Below are 9,242 nucleotides of genomic sequence, written 5' to 3'. Positions count from 1 at the left end.
CTTTCGCCTATATTCTTATTATTTTATGCAAGCCTCTGCAAGCACCAGCACTTCCACAAACTTACTCGGACAATACTTTGCAGCCGAATAAAACAAACAGCCTCCTGGTTATTTATGAGTTAAAGTTGTAATTCCCTGAAACCTACGCAATCAGTTTGTACAAGGACAGTTGAATAGGTATCACTGTAAAGAGTTTCCACAGTTCTGTGAATTTGGTTGATTAGCTCTTATTTTGTTAAGTTATTGCAAAGTATTGCACAATTACTTGCTATGGCTTTAAATAATGAGAACTGGTTAAAGATTAATAAAATCCAACCAGACCTACTTTAATAAAAACATCAAGTTTGACAAATCGAAATATTCTGTAAATCAGTTTTCCTTTTGCTTTTATTCAGTTTAACACGTTCGCTACCGACTCTAAAATTGGACTTTTAAAATTGACCGACGTCACGTATTTGTGACACACCGATTCATACCATAGACCAACGTCACACATGTGTGACTCTCGGGGCACAAACTATAGCCCGACGTCACTTATTTGTGACACACGTATTGTATTACTAAATGTGTTTTGGTTGCCAGTCGGTCTACTTTTCCAACTATATTATTGCATGTCGGTCAGTGGGAATGTCCGTCACATATACCGGTTGCATGGTCTGAGCGTGGGATTTTTATTTTTGTTATGCGGGAATCGTATTGGCAAACCTGGGAATCGTATTGGCAAACCTGGTTTTCTGTGTAATATTTCCAATCCTCGTGTGTTGTCTAACCTTTAACAGTGGAAGATTTATATGTGCTTTTGTAGTTAAAACTGAACTGCTTTTTGTTTTATCGTGTGATGGGTGAAAGAAAGAGACCTTTTACGTCTGTGAGCGAAATCGATCGTGAGATGGACGAAGATGACAGTGATGAATTATTTAGTTCTGACGGTGCCTCTAAGTATGTTCCTGACTCAGACATTCCAAGTTCATCTAGTGATGAGGGTGAGCATTTTGACCCAATAAATATGTACTTTGACTTGGGCCTAAACCCAAATAGCCCTTTAGCAGATGACATAGAGGTTCAATTCGAAGAAGTACATGATGATGTAATGAATCTTGAAAACATTTCCAATGATCCAAACTTGTTGTTTGTTGTTTGAAACATCCATGATGGTTATCAGAGTAAACAAGGTGTTTGGACTGACACAAAGAATGAACCTCAGGTCACAATTTTACTGGGCAAGAACAGATACACATTCAATCGACAGATCCTGTTGAAATATTTTTAAATATATTTGATGAAGATCTGTTAAAGAAAATTGTAGCTTGGATAAATACTCGTGCCTTATTTGTTCAGGGAACTCCTACTACCAAGCATTCAAACATGCGATGTTGGAAGCCTGTAAATTTAGAGGAATTCAAGAAATTTTTAGGCCTCTCCATACTGATGGGAAAAAAGCACCCTTTCATGAAGCACTGCTGGTCAACTTGTGAGCTTTATGACCACCCCATCTTTGGTAAAACCATGTCCAGAAATAGGTTTGAGGCGATACTTAGATGTTTATGTTTTTATATAACCCTAATGTTGATTCTGCAGATGACAAACTGCATAAAATAAAAAATGTACTGCAGCATCTTTTGACGAATTTCACAAGAGCCTACAGTCCTGGGAAGAATCTGTCACTTGATGAGGCCATGGTATTGTGGCGGGGAAGATTGTCTTTTAGACAATATATCAAAAACAAGTGCCACAAATATGGCATTAAGCTTTATGAGCTTTGCACTCCAGATGGATATATTTTAAATATTCTCGTATACACAAGCAAAGGTACGATATCAGATCCCGTAAAAGGACATTCCTTTGAAGTTGTTACTCGCTTGATGCAGGATTTACATAGGTAAGGGCCATGCATTGTTCCTTGACAACTTTTACAACAGCGTGGACCTTGCAGAGCACTTGATGCAGTGCAAAACCAATGTTTGTGGTACTTTACAAGCAAATCGAGCAGGAAATCCGCAGCAGGTCATCACGGCAAAACTGAAGAAGGGTGAATATATAAGTCACCAAAAAGGAAGTGTAACCGTTATGAAATGGAAGGACAAACGCAATGTTTTGACAATTTCCACAACCCATGGACCCGGAACAGAAGAAGTAATTAACAAAAGAGGTGAAACCATAACCAAACCCTCAATGGTACTTGCATATAACAAGAACATGAGTGGCATTGATCGCTGTGATCAAATGATTTCATATTATAGTACTCCAAGGAAGTCACTTCGTTGGTATGTCAAAATATTTTTCCACCTCCTTGATGCATCTCTCTGGAATAGCAAGTACATTCCAAGCAAGAACCGGGGAAGTAAGATAACCTATTTGGATTTAAGAAACACAATTATAGCACACTTGTTTCAAGTACAGCCAACGCCACAACGCCCTGTTCGACCTAGGCCTAATGAACAGCACAGACTCGTGAAGGGGGACCGATTCGTAAGGTGTCGTCAGTGCTTCAAGACTCAGAAGAAGAGGAAATCAACGATTTACTATTATGAAGTTTGCACAGATAACAGTGACAACAAAATTGGACTTTGCGCAGCCCCATGTTTTGGAGATTGGCATAAGGAGTAATCAAGAACTAAAAAACTCGTTTAGCCTATATATGTAGTTTGTAAAATAAACAAAAGTTTTTTTGTACGATATCGTTTTTATTCAAACAACAACAAAAATAAAATAAAGATGGCAATATAAATGTGTAATAGATTTTCTAAATACACATTTCTCTTGACAGTCACACATATGTGATGGTCGGTCTGCAGCAGATTATCACAACGCTGTGGCCCGACGTCGCGCATGCGTGACGTAAAAAAAACCTTAGAACTAAAAAAAATGGTTAATATAGTAAATTAAGCATTTTTTAATTGACATAAATTTGAAATATAAATGAGTTTTAACAAAAAAAGAGTTTCAGTCTGAGGTTATGATAGTTTTACTTTTGCACTGGTCTGTAGTGAAACTACACGTTTCGTATTTGGTCCACTAGAAACACCCATGCGTCACACATACATGACGCTCGGTAGCGAATGTGTTAACCTAACTTAATGTTTTTTTTTTAATTTTCTAAACGTTGATAGGGATTGTTCAAATATTACGAATTTAAAAGTAGTATACAATAAGCCAGTGAATTTTCTTCGGGCTTATGTTCTTCATACATTACTATATTCAATAATATCAGCCACAAAACCCTCATATGAATGATAACTGTATTCTCTTTAAAAGTTAAAAGTGAAAACTGAACATCACACCAAATAGGTCATCTGATCAAGTAAAAGATACAAAAATATAATAAGAAAGTACATAATATTTTATAAATTTAAAACTGTAATCTATGCAAAAACAAATGAAACCAATAAGCATATGAAATTGATTTATTTTGTTACTTTTTAAAACAAATATTTTCATAACTAATCATTAAATAAACTGCTTTAGTTAAACATTTAATTTATAAAAATAAGCTTTATCACTTTACAGGTTTAGTATTTTGTGTTTTTAGATTAACAAATTTCAATTATTACTCTTTAAGGACAATTTTATAAAGTTGGTCAGTAATATAATGTTTAGAGAAATGTATTATAATATAATACATTATATCTATATTTAACATAGCTATAACTTCTGTAAGAGTACATAACTTATAACTTGTTTAAATGGTAATCGATATAGTATTAACGTAATACTCTGGTTTATATTTGGTTATTGGTTGTAAAAAGAAGAGTGACGTAAAATAAGAGGTATCGTATTTGATCTAGTTCTTTACTATTTGATATTTTTATTACTAGGATTGCGATGACTTCTTTACGCTATCTTCACGAAAAATCATTAATGAAAACGTTTCTACACCACTAATAAGATAAGTTAAATTAGTTAGAATATTTAATAAATGGTAATTATTAAACAGTATTGATTACATCCGAATAAAAAAGTTATATTCCTCGTAAGCAAACTAAACTTAAAAAGTTTCATAAATGTTCGCGGCCTTTGTTCTCATAAATATTATGGGACATCTGAAAATTTTTAACAGTTTGTGCATTGTACAAGATTATATTATATATAACTCATACAAAATAGAAACTCAATATTGATTAGGTGTAATAAAAACCGATTTACAATATTTTGTAATTTTTCGGATCTTTATTAAGTTTTGGGTCAAAATGAGCGATATTTTTCAATAATTTCGATAATTTTTCATGGGTCATATGGGTAACTATAATGGCATATCAAAAATACTAACAAATTAGCGATACCTATTTCTTACTTTCCGTCGAGTTCCTTAATACTCCGTGATATCGTAAATTAATGACGTGATTGTAATCATGTCTTGTACGTTCGTCCGCCTGTGTAAAAAGTAAGTTTCTACAGAATTGAAACATGCACACAAATCACACTTGGTAAAAGAAAGAACTAAATTGATGTAAGTAAAGTAGGCAAATAATATAACAAACAGGAATAAGTTTAGTATCATAAATGGCAATACCAAAGTAATAAAAATTTAGATAAAATAATATAATGTAAGGTGAAAACGAATATAATGGAATGAATTAATAATAATAATACATATATAGGACAATAAACATGTAAATGGAGTATAAGAACTATCAGCAATCAACTAGGTAACAATAACAAGAAATGCATACTGAATGTATGACGGCAATTAAAGAAAACTCAGCACACAAACAAGTAATGGTCAGAGAACTACTCTGCGTTATGTGTGCCAATAGTAGACACAGCATTGTTCGGTAGTCAAGACCAATATCACTCAAATCAATAGCATGGATTGTGTTTTTACGCAATTCTGATAGTGAGCTCGTCTGGCACCAATAAAGAAGAAAAATAGTGTACAAACAAATTTAACTACATTGGCATTGACAATTTGTTGTTGAATTTTTTCAAACAAAAATTGAATATTCCATATTTATAATGCACAGTATGGGATTATGAGTCAGATCTGAGCTCATACTGAATATATGAAGCTGATAAGAAAATTAACTAGATGAAATGAAAGCTAAGCAAGAAAATATAGTGAAAGAACGCGAAAGGAAATTAGCGCAGAAGCAACTAGAGAAAGAAAGAGAACAGCAAATACAGCTTGAAGCCAAACAAGCCGAAAAACACAGACAGAAAAAAACAGATCCAAGCTCTATCCTTTGATGTGGATGGAAGCGAGGAGGAAGAGGAGGATGATGAAGAGGATAGGGATTCTGACATAGAGGAATTTCCAGTTTTGAAGAAAATTAGGAAAAAATCCTGATGTAGATACAAGTTTTCTACTCGATAGAGAAAGGGAGGAAGAAGAGAATCGGCTCAGAGAAGAGCTGAGACAGGAATGGGCAGCCAAACAGTCGACATTGAAGAGATGGACATCACATTTAGCTACTGGGATAGTTCAGGACATAGAAAAACTGTCAGAATGAAGAAAGGTAACTCAGTGTATCAGTTTCTACAGAGGTGTCTGGAGCTACTGCGAAAAGAGTTTAGTGAACTGAAGACGGTCACTGCTGATCAACTAATGTACGTCAAGGAGGACTTGATTCTTCCTCATCATTACACCTTCTATGACTTTATTGTAACGAAGGCTCGAGGAAAGAGTGGGCCCCTATTTATATTTGACGTTCATGATGACATCAGAATGGTGAGTGATGCCAGTGTGGAGAAAGAAGAATCACATGCAGGGAAGGTGTTACTGCGCAGTTGGTATGAACGGAATAACTAAAAACATATTGGTCTAGCTAAAAAAAGACGTATTTGTAAATAATTGTTCTGGAGTTATTACACGTCAGTGGTGCGTACTAAGCTCTTTTAAAGGAAAACGAACCAAAACCAAACTTTCATTGATCTCTAGCGAATTGACCCCCAGAACTCTTGGTTGGAAAGTTGAAACTTTAACCTTAGGATATGGCGAGGATCTTGATATAAGTGGTTCTATAGGTAGTTCCACAATCATGATTTAGTGTTGAACGACTTAGTCTGCGTTCAGCCTATTCACGACACAGAGAAAACTATTTTAGAATAAATTTTGAACTTTTATAGGTCTTATTCCGTAGTCTGATTCTGATTTTACTATCTCTTGATCTCTTGTTTTTGTTTAAAAAAACATCAAAACAATGTTTCACGCTTCTTTAATGTAAATTAAAACCTATCTTGTGTATATTATTCGTCTTATAATGTATGTTAATAAGTTATAAAAAGCCATTGTTTACTAATAGTTTCTTTTCCTATGCTTACATAGTTTTACTGAAGCAGCTAAGATATAAGGAAGATTAGTTCCAATATCGAACAGTAGTTGGAGACAAGAACTGTGCCAAGATGGCAAGACCTGACACAATACAGTCCGACTGGCGTCTATGTCAATGGCCTCAGGTTGTATTGTGTTGCCGCAAATAAAATAAAATTGACCATTTCCACCGGCACTTTACGAATAAAGAGCGCTTCTCCCTTCCAACAACACCCAACCAAACTCCACTAATATTTTTATACATATTTGTGAATATTAACTATTATAGGCAAATAAAATTAAAACAACTTCATTGGATTTTGAAAATAAAGGAATTTATTAAAATAAAGTGAAACAAAAGTCACTTGCAATAAATGTATTAAAACAAACAATTAAAAGAAATTTATTGACCTTCACGCAGCTTTAATTAATTAGCTTTTAATTAAATTTCTGCTCTCTACAAATTTCTTGTTCGGTACTTAAATATATTTGTTTACTATAATATATTGGTTTATTTTGCACTTCACTGACTGAATATATATTTATAATGTATAGTTAACAAAATTCCTTAAGAGTACTTGGCTATTCAGTAGCAGTGAAGGAAAGATCGGGTCAGTAGCAGCGATCGTCAAACCGTAAGTTCAAGTCAGACTGGCGCTCGAGGCGCAGTACCTCACCCAGCAAGTTCTAACTCATGAAACAGATTAGTAAATTGGCATACAAAAAGTTCACCCTCATCCTCCACCGACAGCCACAATCCGCGGTTCCGCGACCATCGAGAATCCGTATATGAACGAAAACAAATGACTCAATTTGCATATTGCCTCTGGGAGCCTATTTCGAAGAGTAATTGCAATAAAGCAATTACGTATAAGTTAAAAAAAGAACGTATAATTTTATATTACGTAAATACTGAAGTAATACTGAGTATACCCAGTAAACACACTGGATAGTAACCTACTCATTGTTTAACAGGTTGAGTTTATAAATGTAAGTTTTTTATATCTTTTATTTGATATTAAATATGATTATCATATATAATTATGGTTGAATATGGTTAGTAATTTTGATTAGATTGTAGAGTTAATTTTAATTAAAATTTTAGTTAGAGCTTTGGTAAATATTATTAATATAATCAATTATAAAATACTACGACAGCAATATAATTTTACTGACCACACCTATATCTGATATCAGTGTTGAGTATACTTAATTTTGAACTTTTTTCAAAATATCTTTGGCTGTTCTGCTCCACCGCGTCGAGGCTAGAACCGGATTTCACATATACCAAGCTTGAAGAGTGAACATTACAAAATAGGTTCATCAAAGAGCTAATACCTTTATCCACAATGTATTTTGTCACTGTATTTTATACAGGAATTTGTTTGAGTACTTATTAAATAGTAACCTGTTCTTCTGTCTAATAACAATTATGATCAAATTGAGGAAAGATCATTTGAAATAACTATAATTATATAGATGTCCGTCCGAAATTTTCGAATTTGTATTATAGTTACAAATATTTTGATTATTCAATATTTGTTAAATTTAATAACTTTGTGATTTTATTAGCCATTCTATACTTCATTTCCTAGTTTGCTGATTCAGAACATTAGCTTATGCCTGTTAAAAAAACAAAAACCGCGAAATAAGCTGACTTAGAGGAGCAGTTTGTCGTACAGAAAAGAAGAAAGCAGAGGATTAATTTCTCTGGAGGATTCATTAACACAATAAAATCTTCAGGGATTCGCAGAAATACTAACGGCCTCGTTTGTGAGATTTTAATGCTGTTTGATGATACACAACAAGTCTTCTCTTATGAGCACGATTTTTTTGTTTCTGAAATAAAGATGTTTTTATGTAAAGTTTTGTTTTCATTACTCTTCAGTTTAGTATTTATAAAAGTTTAGGAATTTACTTGCGTTAGTTAATATGAAACGAATTATTTTACATTCCTTTTCTATACAACACTGTGAAACAATACGGATTTTGCTCATAACACATGTTTTGAAGAATGAACTATATAGTAATATTTATACTCTTAGTAATATTTATATTTAGTGCCTTGAATAAACAGAAATTCAAGCAACTCTCAATCTGACAGTTCTTAGCAAATTCCTATATTAGTCGTGTATAACAATAAATAGTAACCGAGTACATAAGTTAATTTCTAATACAAGCTCAAATAATTAAACACAACCAATTCGTCCTTTTATTTAGTATAAATAGTGTACCAGATATACTACATATAGTATAAATGGAGATTACTTCTAAAACCAGTAAAATATGAATTCCTATTAAATTGATAAGCGCCGAATGAGTACTTGTGCTTTAATTGATGTGCTATCACTGAGTTATGCTGTACAGTATTAATGCAACACTAGTAATAAATTGCAATCATCGGTTATATGTAAAGTTCAGATTACCTTAAACTTAGTAAAATTACTTAATATGTGCACTAAAGTCTAAACTAAACAAAAAATATATTATTTTAGAAGTTTTAAACATAAAAAAACAATAAAAATAATGTATTCCTAAAGGATAAAAAAGTCTATAGAAGTACACTTGATTTAATTAGTAAATAAATAACGATATCTTACTAAACGGTACACATAACAATAATAATTGAACGTGAAATATTTCTCTAACAGATATATTAACTTGTAGATGAGTCTTGACTTTTGTAGATATGTTATGTAATGATTAAAATTATGTATACATAGTACTTAGTAAACATGAAAATAATAAATAACAACAATGATCTAAACTAATCAACATAGACAATCATGCATTACAACAATTAATTACAGGAATCTTTGGTATTAACAGTTCATACAATATTAACAGTAATAAAATATAACAGGTAAATATAATATTATTATCAGGAAAAGTTTAGCTTTACTATTATTATGTGTGATCTAACAATAATATTGTAAATGTGGTTTGGGCAAGTTATTGTAAAGGGTAGACACAACAAATTCCATCAGTCTATTTC

The 9,242-nt window shown here is 32.6% G+C and overlaps 1 pseudogene; it reads left to right on the top strand.

The window, feature by feature from the left end:
- Window positions 1-838: 838 nt before the first annotated feature.
- Window positions 839-5,746, top strand: LOC124370939 (annotated as a pseudogene).
- Window positions 5,747-9,242: the final 3,496 nt, after the last annotated feature.

Source organism: Homalodisca vitripennis, unplaced genomic scaffold (genome assembly GCF_021130785.1).
Source record: "Homalodisca vitripennis isolate AUS2020 unplaced genomic scaffold, UT_GWSS_2.1 ScUCBcl_681;HRSCAF=3229, whole genome shotgun sequence".
Lineage (NCBI taxonomy): Eukaryota > Metazoa > Arthropoda > Insecta > Hemiptera > Cicadellidae > Homalodisca > Homalodisca vitripennis.
Note: the sequence above shows the minus strand (reverse complement) of the source record. Positions and strands in the feature narration are given on the sequence as shown.